Source organism: Apteryx mantelli, chromosome 1 (genome assembly GCF_036417845.1).
Source record: "Apteryx mantelli isolate bAptMan1 chromosome 1, bAptMan1.hap1, whole genome shotgun sequence".
Taxonomy (NCBI): domain Eukaryota; kingdom Metazoa; phylum Chordata; class Aves; order Apterygiformes; family Apterygidae; genus Apteryx; species Apteryx mantelli.
In genome coordinates, this window is record NC_089978.1 from 166,080,281 (window position 1) to 166,095,389 (window position 15,109).

The window sequence follows — 15,109 nt, forward strand, 5'->3', positions numbered from 1 at the left end:
TAAACAGACTTAAAACACTTTAAAGTGCAGTCAACAATCCTAAATTTATTTGTGATAAAGATAAAATAATCTTAAGAATCTTTTTTACTTTCTATGACAGGCCAATGTAGAATCAGTCTTATCGTTCAAAAACATTAGTGACCTTCATCCTATACAAGACACTACAAAAGTCATTTTAAGGACTCAAATTGGAACAAGAAGTTTTGCCAGAACAGCAGATCAGCTATTGCTCAAATATATATTTTGGTGTTCTAGCCAATCTGGAATAATCCAACAGTAATGTCTTCGATCTGCATCAGCTTGCTTGTAATTCCATATCATCCAGTAGGTTATACTGGACTAAAACTCTTAATTTGCTGGAAGCACAAGACTGATTTGCTATTTAAAGAACTAGCTCTCATTCATTCAAGGGCAGGACATACTAAAAAATCTACACAAACTAAACAAGGCTTCTGAATTTACAAGAATAATCCAAAAAATTTAGTTAGATAACCTATACAAACTTCAGTTAGTTGCACTGCACTTGTTTCATATTTCAATTAATAATTTATACCCATTGCCTAATACCTTCACAACTTCTAAGTATTTGTAAGACGGTCCTTGAAGAACTCTGCTGCTTAGTGTGATTCTTATTTTACATAGCTGAAGTGGTGTCCCTCTACCCTAGCTTCCATAAGGCCTAAGTTTTCATAATTAATGTGATGCCCAGCTTCGGATATTCACATGCTAACTTTCTAAGGGAGAACACCCACAGCTCCTGTTGGCTTTTCAAGAAGCTTCAGCTGCTCAGGATGAGAGCCAGCCTCAAGGTTTATTAAGTCACACATCCAGAATTAGAGGCAAGCAAAACCTGCGTTTTGCAAGCATGCTCCAGCGGGATCAGTGGCAGAGCTGAGACTAAGGTTCGGGAACTCTTCGCTTCAGATCCTTGTGACAGGAAAGGGCTTGGATCAAAACACACAATGAAAGAGTGGTCAGGAGCTAGTTAGGAGGGATCCCTGATGCACCGCAGCTAGGTTACTACTCCCAAGCCCTGCTGGGCCTGACCTGCTGAACTTGCCCACACACCCTACCTTTCTCCCACCACCTCTACGTGCCCACCAAAACCACCCACCAGCCCGATACCGTGCAAACAGGCGCCCTTCAGGCTGCACCCCCGGCAACCTTGCGGACAAAGGCGCAGCGCGACCCGGCGACCTCCTCAGCGTCTCCCCCCAGGCTGCCACGGCGACCCTGCCCGCCTGCCCGCCCCTCGAGCTCTGCCCAGACACCGGCGGCAAACCCCCCGCCCCGTCGCGAGCGCCACGACGCCACGGCCAACGGCCGCGGGGCGCCCCCTTCCCCCCACCGCGCGCGCCGCCCGCAACGGTTCCGCCGCGCGAGCCCACAGCCCTGAGCGGTCGCTCACCACAGCGCCAGACACAGCGTGGACCAGACTCTCGTACGAGGCGATGGAAGACATCGCTCCCGCTCTCGCGGGCTCCGCCGCCAGCTGGACCGGCTGTAAGGCGGCGCCGGCGGCCGCGGAGAGACCGAGACTAGCGGCGGCCGCCCCCACCCGCGCCATGGTGTCCTCCCACCCCCACCCCGCACCTCCACGGAGTCACGTGGGCCTTGGCCCCGCCCCTCCGCCCCGCCCCCGCCGGCCCTCAGCCGGGGTCTGCGCGCGCCATCGCGCCCCAACCGCCAAGCAGAGGAGTGCGCTCCCGCCCCGCCCCGCCTCGGGGTTCGCTCGAACGCTCGCCAACCGCCACGGGGCCGCCCCGGCACCGCCCCTCCCCCGTGCTCGGCCGGGGCGGGGCGCTAACCAGGAGCCGAGGCGCCAGGCGCGCCCGAGGCGGGGTGCGGCCGGCGGGAGCCGCTCTCGCCTCCCTCCCCGCAACGGCCGCGGGGCCGGCGCAGGGCGGGCGAGAGCTCCCTGGAGGCCCCCGCGCGGGTACAACGAGGGCTTCAACTAGAAACGCCCGTGAGCCTCGGGGGGGCTGGAACGGCCGGAGCGCGTCAAGCTGCTCAGTGAAGAAGGAAGGCACATAACGGCCAGGCACCAGTGCTGGCAGCGTAGCAGGGGGCTGCTGACAATAGATACTTGGGGGTTGCAGTGGCGGAAGCCATCCCTCCTTGGAAGTGCTACCGGCATCAACAGAACTATTTATAGTCAAACTAGGCTGCTTGTTAACACAGAAAGGGTGGGGAGACAGCTTGAGAAAGCATTGTGAGGAGAATTTTATCACTTAGAAATAAATAAGAGCAAGCAGGTGAAAAATCCAGTAATGGAAACCCTAAGCACGCAAAAGCAGTCAGATTGGAAAACAGAGCTGATGTGCTTTTTATGTGTCTAGTTTTGTACATCAGAGTTTCTCTGCACCAATTAGAACTGTTTCATGGAAGCTTAAAATAATTGCTGTAACTTTAAGAAAAACTACAGAATTAGAGTAGGTATTGGGAATACTGAGGAAATGCATTGTTCCTTCCTGTGAAACTACAATAATACCTTTTCTCTCCACCACCAGCCTCCCTTTCCAAAACATCTAACATTAGTATTTAATTACTGAAAGACAATATTTCCTTTCACGTTCTTTTCCACTTTGTGGAGCTTCAGACCTTTTCCTTCCTAATTTTCAGGCTATGTCTACAAGTCCAGTATCATCTAAAAGAACATTTTTTCAAGTTAATCATTTCCTTACTCCATGTAAGGAGTCCATGTGGACTGATCATGCTTGCTGCTTTTTTTGTTGTTTGCTCCTTTCCCTTACTCCTAAGCCCTTTCTTCCTTCTGCCCCTCCCTATTTCTGTATTTCATTTCTCAGTTTATGGTTTCTCCACCCTGGAACACTGTCCCTTTTATCCTTCTTTTCCTGATACAACACAGCACTCAAGACTAAAAGCCTGTCCACCACCTACAGAGATTGCAGCCATAGCATATTATTACAGAGCATCTCTAAGCTTGTCACTCACTATGCCGGCTTGGGATGGACAGAGCAATGCTACAAAGACTGGACTAGACACTGACAGCTGGCTAAAGGACAGGGCAGCTTGGGCTCACAGTGTTTAGTAAATGCACACTGTGACAGGACTAAGCTATTGAATATGCAGTTTGGAAAACTGCTAATGAGAATCCCATAGCATCCTCTTTTTATGTAGAAGAGGTTCTGCAGGATAGGGAAGACCAGAGGAAATAAAATGGAGCATGCCACAGTTTGTAAAATCAGTTAGGATGATAACACTGTCTGTTCCCATCCCATTTTTCTCCCCATTCTCATGTCATATAGTGGTTTCCAGATAGCTTCAAGCTTTGCCTATGTCAACAATGCTTCCCCTCTGCTTCAAAAAAATATAACTGAAGATAGGAATGAAAATTATCCTTAGTTTTGTATCGTTACTCCCAGTTTCTTTTTTTCCTCTTCTGTTATTCCATCTTCCTCTTTCATTCTCCCTTTACAAACAGAAAAGAACTTCATAACTTTTTCTCTGTGTTTGCAGTTCTTAGTTCTTCAACCACAACTCTCCAACTGCCCTCTGCTTGAACTGCAAGAGCTCCTAGCACTTACACCTGCAGTAGGAACCACCGTATCACTGTCTAAACAAGGACAGGACAGTTAACGCACGTGCTTCCCAAGAGTTTCAGTACCACACAGCTGGATACGCTGCTTCCATCTTGGAAGACATTCTTTCATCAGGTGGTCTAATAATGTTTCCCTTTTGTGAGGGAAATCCCATGGTCCTCTTGGTGTGGTGGGGTTGGGGGCTATAAAGAAAGAATGTGAGTCTGCCCCAGGCAAATGTTTTAGTTTGAGAAAAACATTCTTCCAGTGAAATGCTCTAACATCCCTGTGCTCAGAAGTCAAGAGATGCTGACACTGGCAAGCTGAGAGGCCACAGCTGTCATTTCTTGTATGCAAGGTTTACACCCCAGGTAGTCCCAATAAAATGATTTTTTTTGTAAGATTTTCCCCCTCCTGCCTCCATGCAAAAGACTCAGACCTTAATTTAGAATTAAGGTGTACACACTTCACTGGCTACCTCCTGTCACAAGAGCTGCCAGGAGCAGCAAGTTCTGCAAACACAGGGCAAAAGTCATGCTAAGTCAGATGCTATGACCACTTAGCACAAGCAAGGTAATTACACACACTTTTAGAAGAAACTGCTCAAGCAGGACATGAGCTCACTTCCATTACTGCTGTTCTTTGTGATTCTGTCCGTAGTTGTGCTGGGGGAAGTTTCCATTAAGAACCAATTTATACTATAGATTGGATATCCATTGTAAATATAAATCCATTCTATAGTATGATTCTATTTAGCAGTATTTTTAATAGAAAACTAGGTCCTGTATTTATTGCAAAACAGAACATCAACAGGTAACCAAATGATTTCACTATTCCAAAACCAACTGAACTCATTTTGGGACATACAGACCTAGTGAATTTATTCAAGGAAAACAATGGACACAGTTCAGATAATTAAAGTTGAACAAGACAAATCAATGTATTCTGTAGGGAACAACTGAAGCCTACCTATGAAAAGTTTCACGAAGACACGTCCTTGGGCTTTCACAGAAACACGGCAAATCCAACCACACTCCAGGCAAACACATAACACACGGAAATGGAGCATAGTGAAGGACAGAAAGACCAAGTTGGCTCCTTTTCCTCATTCAAATTCCTCCATTCTACCAGAAAGCCTAGAAGAAATGAACCAAGTTAAACAACTACAAACACATTCTCTATATGTGAACTGAATCTTAACATTTGCCTAATTCATTCTCCCTTTATCACTGCACACACAATGCCATCCATGTTTGTATTGCTTCTGCATTATCAGATTGCTATACAAGAAGGTAACAGATTTTGAGCATAAATAATAGTTTTAATCTTGACAGATTTTCTTTGGCCTACCCACAGCTCTTTTGGCTTCTGATTCAAGACAAAGAATGAGGACGTTATTAATGACACAGGGTCAAATCTACTGCCTCTGCACCATATCTTACCTTAACAAATAATGGATGAATGCTGAACTTTAAACCTATTTTACCCTGCTACTCTCCTTGTTCTAACACTAAAACAATTTACAAAAAAAATAGAAATGTATGCCTCCTTTTTTGCTCAGAAATTACTGACAATTCATTAGAATGGAAACATGTTAAGAAAGATTTAATTACTTCTTTGAAAAGGACTTTTTGAACCTGTTGCAAAACTTACTTTCAGGAAAGGCTGATGAACTGGATCAAACTGGCAATGCATCATGGATTAAAGCCATTACATCTGAACAAGTGAGACTACAAGTGCTGACAACTGGAATTCATTAGTGTGGTTTGATCATACAAATGTGGCAAGAGCAGGCTTAACTGTAAGGCCATGAGAAGACCAACCTATTCCAGAAGAAAGCACTGTAATAATAAACATATTTAAATGTTCATTTCTTAAAAAAAAACAAAAACAAAAACTTGTTTTGCCTGTTGCATTACTGAACAGATTTTGACTGATCTGGAATGCTGCTGAGTTTTCTCTGCACACTTAATTTAGGCCCAGTGACATATCAGAGAAACTGAAACACTTTTTCAGCTTACATTACTTGCATTTGCCATTATTAAATTATATTTCCCATCATGCTGCTTGTTCAATAGCCATATTACTTCAGCCCCAAAACTCTTAAGCCTTGAGTTTTATGTAGACTAGATAATTGTCAAACACAAATTTTGCTCCCTTGGTGCCTTTCTTTCCCAAACACTTGATAAATGCCCAACATCTGTTCTAATATCCACCTTTGTGGTCTTCTGTTTTTTCTTCCTAAAAGGCCAATAATCTATATTATTTTGATTTCTTCTAGTTTATATTTTTCCTTTATAGCCTCTTGTGGGAAAGTTTCTCAAAATGCTTTCTGAAGACTTATTTTTGTCAAGCATTTTTCCTTTATTTTGGAGTAACACTCAGAAAAGCTAGAAAACATTTTCTTTTAGAAGAATTGTCTTTATTTTTCCTCATAAACTATGTTATCAATAATCCTTTTTTTCCAGTCAGATTTTTTTTTTTCCTATTCTGAAGTAGGAAAGCACAGATCACATTGGGAACTTTTGTTTTTCAGATGAGGACTGGACAATAATGGCTAACTTTCAGTATAAAAATTTTCTCTAATGAGAGGCAGTGCATTTGACAGCAACTCAGCCACTTCACTCTGTTTAATACCCTGATATTTTTCCATCTAGTTCTTGCTCTCTTAATAACTTGTTCCTTTGCCCACTCTAAAAAGTAATTTTATTACTTTAAATACTGCAGTGGTTATAAGCTGACTGCTCTGATTTTCTACCATATTTTTCTGACTGCAAAATGTGAACTAACTCATTTCTAGAAACTCTTATTCTCTCAAGAAAGAACATTATGGTTCAGAAACTACAGGTTTTAATAATGGCATGCTTTTTCCTATTAACTGATGGAGATCTCACCTCCTTGTTATTTACTATACAGTTCACAAATACCATATCTTTTCTTTCTGAATGCATTTGTTCTATGCAAATCATACTTACTATCTGACTACTTCAGCAGCTGTATTTACGGATGAAATTCTAAGATAAACTGCCATCCCCAGTTTTATGATCTCTTTCACGCTTATTTACAGAAATAATTAAGAAATTCATATTCTTGTAGCCACTGAAATGTTTGTATATTAAAAGAACCTAGTGTTTTATTTTTTAATAAGTTAAGGTACTTAAATATGTGCAACCACAATGCTGCCAAAACTGCCATCCACTTATTTAAAAAAGAGTCGTAACACATTATCCAAATATGTTTATTGACAAGCAGATTTCAAGCTCGTCTGAGATCATCCATCTAGAATATACATTTCAAAAGCATGTTTGTACATCAAAGACAAGTACAGTAATAACATTACATTAGCAAGATCATAAGTTAACATCTTGATTTGGTTAGTCCTCAAGATTCAGATTTATAGGAAAGTCCTGGGTACATATTTACATTCAATAGGAGCTCCCGTCAGTGGAGGAGAAGGAAGCTTTGTCTCACATAAGATTTCTGTTTGGGAGGACTATACTAAGAGATTGCAACTTAACCTAAGCTCTGGTTCACAACATGACTCAACTAATCTTAGCCCAAGCAAAGCCACCTGAAGTTTTTCATTGCTCTGTACCATGGATCAAAGAGCCACAATCTGACCTGCTCCCTTTTTTTTTTTTTTAATCACCTCAAAACTGTTATTGCTTCTCCTGTATTTACATTTGCCTGTATCACATTCCTATGACTTGTCCTATAATACTCAATGCATCCAGTCTCTGCATCCAGTTGGAAGTTGCCATTTTTATACTATTTCAGCTCTTTGGTAATCCAGAATCAATTTTTTTGTTATGATATTGCCCTCACTCCCTATGAAGTAAGGTCAAGGCCCACCTCCACAAAGCTGTTTGAGGTCTGAGAGATACCTTTCTCTTGTCATCAGAAGAAAATACTGCTACCATTTTCCTAGTGAATTACCCACCTACTTGAGGATACCAGTTCACTTCTATACTGACACCAGCCACTATCAGACTGCTCTGCAGCCCATGAAAGGAAACCCTATAGCCTCTACCACTACACCAGCACCAGCAACTTGCCATACAACCCTGAAAGCACTCCGATATCCCTCAGCCTAGATACCTAGATAGCCTAGGGATTTCAGACAAGGCTCTAAACACTTCCAATGAGGATCCCCAGGAAAGTACATGCCAAAGCTGACCTGACTCCAACTCAGCCGGCTTAGGTCTGCGACCTCTTGTCCCTTTGTGTCAAGGATTCTGTTCAGACAGCAGCAGCCACAAGCTCCCATAATACTGTTTACTTCTACATCTCACAGGAGAGAGAGACATACAGACATATACAGGACTTGGGTTTGGACAGGCTTTATGCAAAGGTCTTGAAGGTAACATACAAGAAAAATGAAAATAAATGTTTTAAACTGCAGCTTGTTGCAGATGGCCAGTAGTAGCATCTGTTTCTACCACACAGTTTCATCTTTACAGGCTTTCTAACACTCATTTATTGACCCATTCTGCCTCTGGCCTATCATTGCTTAGTCCAGTCTTGTCCCACCAGCCTCCATTTAACTTTGAGACAGTCTGGCTTCTGCCCATCTGTTTATTAGCTTCCAACATAAGACAAACCAAGCCACTTTGATAAATGGCTTTTACTCACAGCCCAGCACTTAAGTAAGAGAAAGTTTAAGTTTCCAAAAAAAATACTAAGTTATGAGACAGGCACCAAGCCTTGAATTCTCCATAGTACAGCTTAGTAGGGCTCACTGTGAAGTAGTACTCTCTGAGAAGTAGCATCTGACCTGACATTTCCTATAATCACTTGGAGCAGCAGTTGAACCAGACAGGAAGATGGCTCACTCAAACTCACACAAAGCAACAGGGCTACCACCCTTTACTACCAGTAAACTTAAGCTGCAGTTGACATTATCATAACCTCTAGCACAACAGGTCACCTCATCTATGGCATAGGATAGGCCAAACAGTGCATTGCATAACCTGCCTCAAATGACAGAAAAGCACATCTGAACATGATGCAGACCCTCAGATGTCACGCTATGTCACCTGAGCCATTCATACACACTGGCAGCTCAAGTGCTTTTGGAGTCAAATCATCAGCTAAATTGATCATTGCCACTGTACTTTTACAGATAATCCCTACTGTGTACTGCAATGGAAGCACATAATCTGAAGGAGCTGCCAGTACATATTTGGAGCAAACACTGAACAGAACAGTAACTTCCTCATAATAGCTACTTATATCCTACATTAGGAACTGTTACCATCTTTGCTGCTCTCCAGTGCAATTATACTTTCCATGCTTGCGCTTCTGTTCAAATCAGTTTAGCTGCTTAGATGTCCACACAGCAGCTTGGAGAAATGAGAGGTCTGAAGATCTCTTCAATTAACTTAATGGATAGCAATAAAAACATGCCCCCCCCCCCCCAAAAAAAAACTACCACACACCAAAAGGAGTCACAGGATGTGCATTCCTGCAGAGTCACAAGAATTCATCTAGATGGCTAAAACTAACACCAAAATTAAGGGAGAATTTTTTTTTTTTTTTTTTTTTGAGTCAGTCAACCCTGAACAAGTGCGACTGATACATATGCAAGCAGGCAGGACACAAAGATGACTATACTAGACAGAGGTAGCTTCCTACTTTTGACCAGTCACATATAGACAGACACTAAGGGCTAAGACGGAGTAACAGGAAAGCATAGGGAATGAATCTATATTAAGGATACTCTAATTTATGCACAGCACATACAGACCAGCCTGAATGAAGCAAAGTGGAGTTTCAACCTATACTGAGGGGTGACCTACTTCAAGTTTAAGCATCTCCTTACAGGAACTGGAGATCAAAATGTGATCAAAAACCAGGTACAAAGCAACACTTGATCATAACTTGAGTTCGTTTTGTCATGAAGACAAGCCCTTAAGCATTTAGTTCTGATTTAAATCACAAGTCTTATATACAGTTTAAAGTATTCCCACATGAATGATTTAGCTTAAACAGAGTAGGTTTTACCAGAAAGTTACACAAACCCAAGAAGTTTTAATTTCAAAACCATACTTTATTTTTAAAGGCTCCTAGAAGTATTCAGAACTATATTTCTTAAGCAAAAAGATTCACATTTCATTCTGCAGGGTTATCAGTATGACAAAAAAGCATTTGGGGATTTATTTTTTGCACTTCTTGAGTTCCTATACCAATCCAGATTGAATTAAGAACAGTAACATCAATTATGGCTTAAGATATAGAATTACAAAAGAATAACACAGAAATGTTGAGACTTAAGTGGTAAACAGCTAATTATAATTTCTCCATAGAAGGGTAACGTTTTAGCTAAGACAAACAGAAGCAACAATTGTCTTTATCGGTAGTCACAAATTCATTGAACATAATCAGCAGACACGCTGTTTCAAGGATACCCATGCTGTTAATTCACAAGAGTTAGAAGTATGTTTGTCTGCTCCCATTACTTCACCTTTTCCTCTGTATCACAATGAATTGAAGTATGAAACCAGGACAACGGCTTTTTTTTTTTTTTTTTTAAAGAAAGGGATACAAAAAAGATGGAAGACTACAGTATGCAGTGAAGGAGGAGTCATCATCTCTAAACAGACAGCAGGATTTAAAAAAAAAAAAAAAGATTTGGCCAAGGAATCTGTAAGCATGTTAAGGACTCAAACCCATTCAGAACCCAGAGCTGCAATTTTGTTGGGCACTCTCCCCTTAACTGCTTTATAACTCTGCATTTACATGTTCTGGATGGCTTGCATTCATCAGGACAGAGGTAGTGATAGGAACAAGATTCCCTTCCCTAAAATTTCCAAATAGATGAAACTTGGTAAGCACAGCCCCAAGGAAAACTGAGTGCAACCAGTTGAGGACCTGTCAACCAAGAAAGGATAAGAGCGCAAATACAGACAGTAAGCTGCTCTTCCATACCCAGCTTGATAAATAAAACGTTACGTAAAGGTGTTGGACAAGAATTGAGCAAGCAACAAAACCTCTGTGGCATCTGCAATATGTATTTCATGCCAGGTTGTGCAAAGGCTAGGACAGCACCTTTGCTGCACAGTTGTGGTAATCAAAATATGAATGATTTGCAGTACTGCCAGAAGTTCCAGTGTATAACTAGCTAGCATGGTTATAGCAATAATTTTTTTTTTAATAGCTATATAAAGTCAGTCACCCATTTAGAAAAATAAGGACTTGTATTTGCAGACAATTCCTTTATCCAGTTAACTCTTCACACTTCTCACCTTTGCTATTTATAACAAGATCAACTATTCTGTCCTAAGTGTGTAAGACAGACTTCATCTGTTAAAGTTCCTTCCTCTTTGCTCACTGAGAATAATAATAAAAAAACAAAAAAACAAAAAACCATAAGAGATTGTATCTTACACCCCAAGAATATTACAATTTCTTACAAGAGTCTTCATTCAAAGGAAACTGTCTTTAATACTTATAATAAGTTTGCAAACTCTTAGGCAAGGAGGGATGGTTGAAAGTGTATGTTATTTGAATATAATTTGAGTGCTATAAACCAATCATTACTAAGTTCAACACATGGGGCTATAGAGCAATTCTCTTTAGAACACCCCACTTCTCTTCTTAAGATGATCAGAGGTAAAATGGTTTGTTTTATTGCAACACTGGTTAGCCAAATCAATCCTTCCCATTCAGATATGATTTTTAAGAACCAGGGATTTTATGGTTTACTGCCAAATTTGGCAGACAATTTACTGATGAGATTCATGACCTTGGGGTTATTCTGGTACTTGGACATATTTGCTGGGTTCTGGGCAACATCTTGGAACGCAACCATAACTTCTGGATCCTGCAGGACAAAAAAAAAAGGGGGGGGGCAAAAAATTAGTGCATTTATAAAGCAAATTTACAAAAGTTAGTGGTCATGTGGTTCCAACATGAGTCTAGTCTTGCTCAGTAGTTAACATGTCAAGACTAGATAAGAGTTTTAGATAAGAGGTCTCTAAAGAAATCCAAAGACATAGTGCATCCTGTTAACACTTTCTCAGCAAACACCTGAGTCACTACCGAACTTGCTATACTAATAGCGCTATGTGTGAGAAGGGGATAGGATGATAATTCTTCTTCCCCAAAACAGCAGCTGAACTTGTCCACACTATTAGATTACTTCTATTCTAGCATCTTTAAATGCATTCTGGGGGAGGAGGCAGGAGCTCTGTGTGCAGCACTCATGACAGGATAGCCCTCCACCAAGCAAGGGCTGCTAATCACCCCTTTCACCCCTTTTGCTTCCAGCAGCAAAAACTTTAATTTGCTGGTCTGTGAGCGGGCGAAGTGGCAATATTTGGCTTTTTAAAAACGCATCTGATTCTCAGGCAACAATTCCCTCTGGGAAAAAATTTCTCCTCTGGGAAATCACAACTCAAAGAGAACCTTGCACCTCTCATTACACTACTGTGCCATGGCTGACAAATACATTCACATAAACACTAAAGACAGTGGTCAAAAGAATATCAGCTTTATCTTCCCTATTTAGTGTGAGAAATAGTAACACTTTCTTCTGTACTGCTAGTACACCTTTGGCCTCCATTGAATTAGAATTGTTGGGGTTTTTTTAAACCCCTTTTACATGATTGTTTTGAATTATGTTTTTTAATAAATAATCTGTATAGACTGGTTGTACATCTCATCCTGTAAAAATGTTTCCATTATAAGCAACTTGTGCATAAAAGATTCAAGCTTTAACTCAGCTAAAATGTAAGCAGCTTAGTATGTCCAGTACAAGTCATCTGGATTAGCTGTAGTTTTTGTTTGCTGTTCCTTCTAGCATATTTAAATAGTTTCACTGGCAGATACAATCTTCCCTAGACTTCTATCCCACCGCTCCCACAGATGCATTCTTTGGAAACATCAAAAACCACCTGGTGTCCTCAGAGCTGTCTGCGCTACAACACCACCCTGTATCTATTCTAGCATCAGACACAGCCAAAAGCTGTTTAACAAGTCTAATCCAAGACTGCGTTTGGTAGGTGTACTCCACTGAAATCACCCTTATGATTTAGTCATGTTATATACATGTTGGGAATGAAAGACTCAAGTCTTATCTTTTGTTAGAAGCATTTACAAGTGGTTTTGCTCCCCCACAAAGGGGAATCTGCAAAGTCTATGAAAATTAGAATGCTGAAGTTCAGAAAGTAGGCACTAGATTTATCTTCGCCACTTTACAGGATTCCTGTGCAAAGAAAAAAGAAAACTTCCACAAATCCAAACCTCTCAAATTTCTGCTTTCAAAACTGGGCCTATAACTATAAAGAGTCATTTTGCTAAATCTGTGTTTCCACCTATACATGAATTCAGAATACAAAGCAGAATAAGCTCAGTCACTGGATCTTAAGTGTCAAAGCACACCTAAATTTAATGTTAAGTCTCCAATTCCATGCTAGATGTTTTACTCCTTATGAATGGACTGCAAGTAAGTTATTCTGTACTTGTGTAACTTTTCCTGAAAGTCCTCAACCGTAAACTTTGTTTATAAAAAATTTAAACTATAACTGATACACATATAATCAAGGTTTCTGACTCATGAACAATACTTTCAGAATAAAATTTGAGATTTTTAAGGCTACCATAACAGTTAATCTACTGAAATATCAACATTTAACAGGGAAATGGGACCATTCTATAAACAGTATTAGTCAAACATTCAGAGTTTTCTAATGCTCTAGTCTTTAGTTGCAAAGGATGAAAAATACTTTTAAGAGAAAATAGTTATCACTATTCTTTTTTCTAATGTATGCATTTCTGTGGAAGCCTGCATCCAACATGTGACTACATGGCAAATAAGTAATCCATATGGTCATCTTATGTGTCACTCCTGTTGAAAAGGATTTATATTTAACCCATGAGTGCTCTCCAAAACACAAATGTCATGTCATATCCAGAGAAAGCAGTTGCACATGCTAGATAAAGTATTACAGAATCCTCCAGACAGCCAGAATAGTGAAATAAGAGAAATATTACCCTCTCCCCCAAAGATACTGATCTCAGCAAATTCTTCTGAGACTAAAACAGTTAGGGAGAGGCTGGCTAAAATAAGATGCATTAGAAGTTATCACAAAAGATTACAGCTACTACTGCTAAGAAGCCTTGAAAAGAAATATACCAACAGGTTTACCACTTTTGAGTCTTTTGCACATAAAAGACTAGCATCAGCCATGATTTGACAAAGAAAAAAATATGTACCCTGAAGATGACAAAATCTTCAGATAATGGAATGAAAAATTTTTGTCAAGAGGAAGCTTTTATACCAGTTTGCAGAGATTCTTATCTATATGCCAATGATAAGCAGCAACTTTTATCAATTTATCCATAGGTAGCCTGCTTCTGCAGGTGACAAGCTAAAGGCAACAGCGAAACCACTTTAATTTAGTCCATGTTCAGGCATGCACAGTTTTAAGGTTTACCAGGTTTGTAACAAACTTGGGCATATTTCAATGTTAGCTCATGGAGAAGCCTCAAAGATGAGCAGACGATAGTCTACTAGCTGACTAGAGACTGGGAAAAAGGCCTTTACTCTCAACATAACTCCAGTTTCAGCAGTAACTCCCTCACTGTGAAGGGACTCCACACAAGTGTCAGTTAAAATAATGCCTTAAGATTAACTATTTGGGAGAGACTTGTGTGAATCGGTGTCTTCACACTTTTCTGTAACACCTCACAGTTAACCTCTGTGCTAACAGCCGCCAGCTACCATTTTCCTTCAATATATTCTGTAGTCGCACAGAGCAGAAGCAAGCCAAGCAGCAACAACTACTAATGCCTTTTAAGGTCAGAGCTTACACTCTGATACAGAATACCAGACTATAGTCAGTTGGACATTTTAGGAAAAGAAGGTAGTGCAAATATAGGTGACATGCTGAATAGATTATGGCTAGGTTTAAAGTTTGGACAAAAAGAGGTCAACAAGAGACCCGAGACTTCATCAAAAGGTTAAGAAAATACCATCACCACATGATCTTGCAACAGAGTACTACAGTATTTTGGTGTACATATCAGCATGCAATGCAGCTCAAAGGCATTTTGCAAGCACTTAACATTTAACTGCACTTCAAAGAACTGTTTTCAGCAACTGTCATTTCAAACTCCTATATTACAGTTTAAGTTAGCCAGGTAATGAATACAAGTTCCCTTTTTTTTTTTTGGATGGTTTGGATTAAAGTGACCATTACAGAATGTAGCAGCCTAAGTAAAGGCGTTATTTCCAAATACCAGCAAACATTAAGAAAAGTCAGGTACTTTTATATGGAAAATGTTGCATTTTTCACAATTTGAGGGCATATCAAGTAATGGTCCCTTGCTACACTTTTATTTAGAAGGGGATCATAACTGTATATGCAACACATCTATTCGATGACCTTGGAATATCACGAAACTAGTTTAACCAGAGGAATCCAGAAAAAGTGACAAGACACTTTTATACTTGACCATATTAGTATGTAAATATAACTACATAGCTCAGATTTTGTCTGGCCCACCTGTCTATAAAACTGATGTTGTCAGATATGCTCCACTGTAAACTGCTGGAATACTGTTCT

At 40.5% G+C, this 15,109-nt stretch overlaps 1 protein-coding gene across 5 annotated transcripts in view; it reads right to left on the reverse strand.

Moving 5' to 3' along the window:
- The window catches only part of LOC106488590 (ST13 Hsp70 interacting protein), a 58,403-nt gene that overhangs the window by 20,293 nt on the left and 23,001 nt on the right, over positions 1–15,109 (reverse strand). The gene's annotated exons all lie outside the window — the stretch shown is intronic.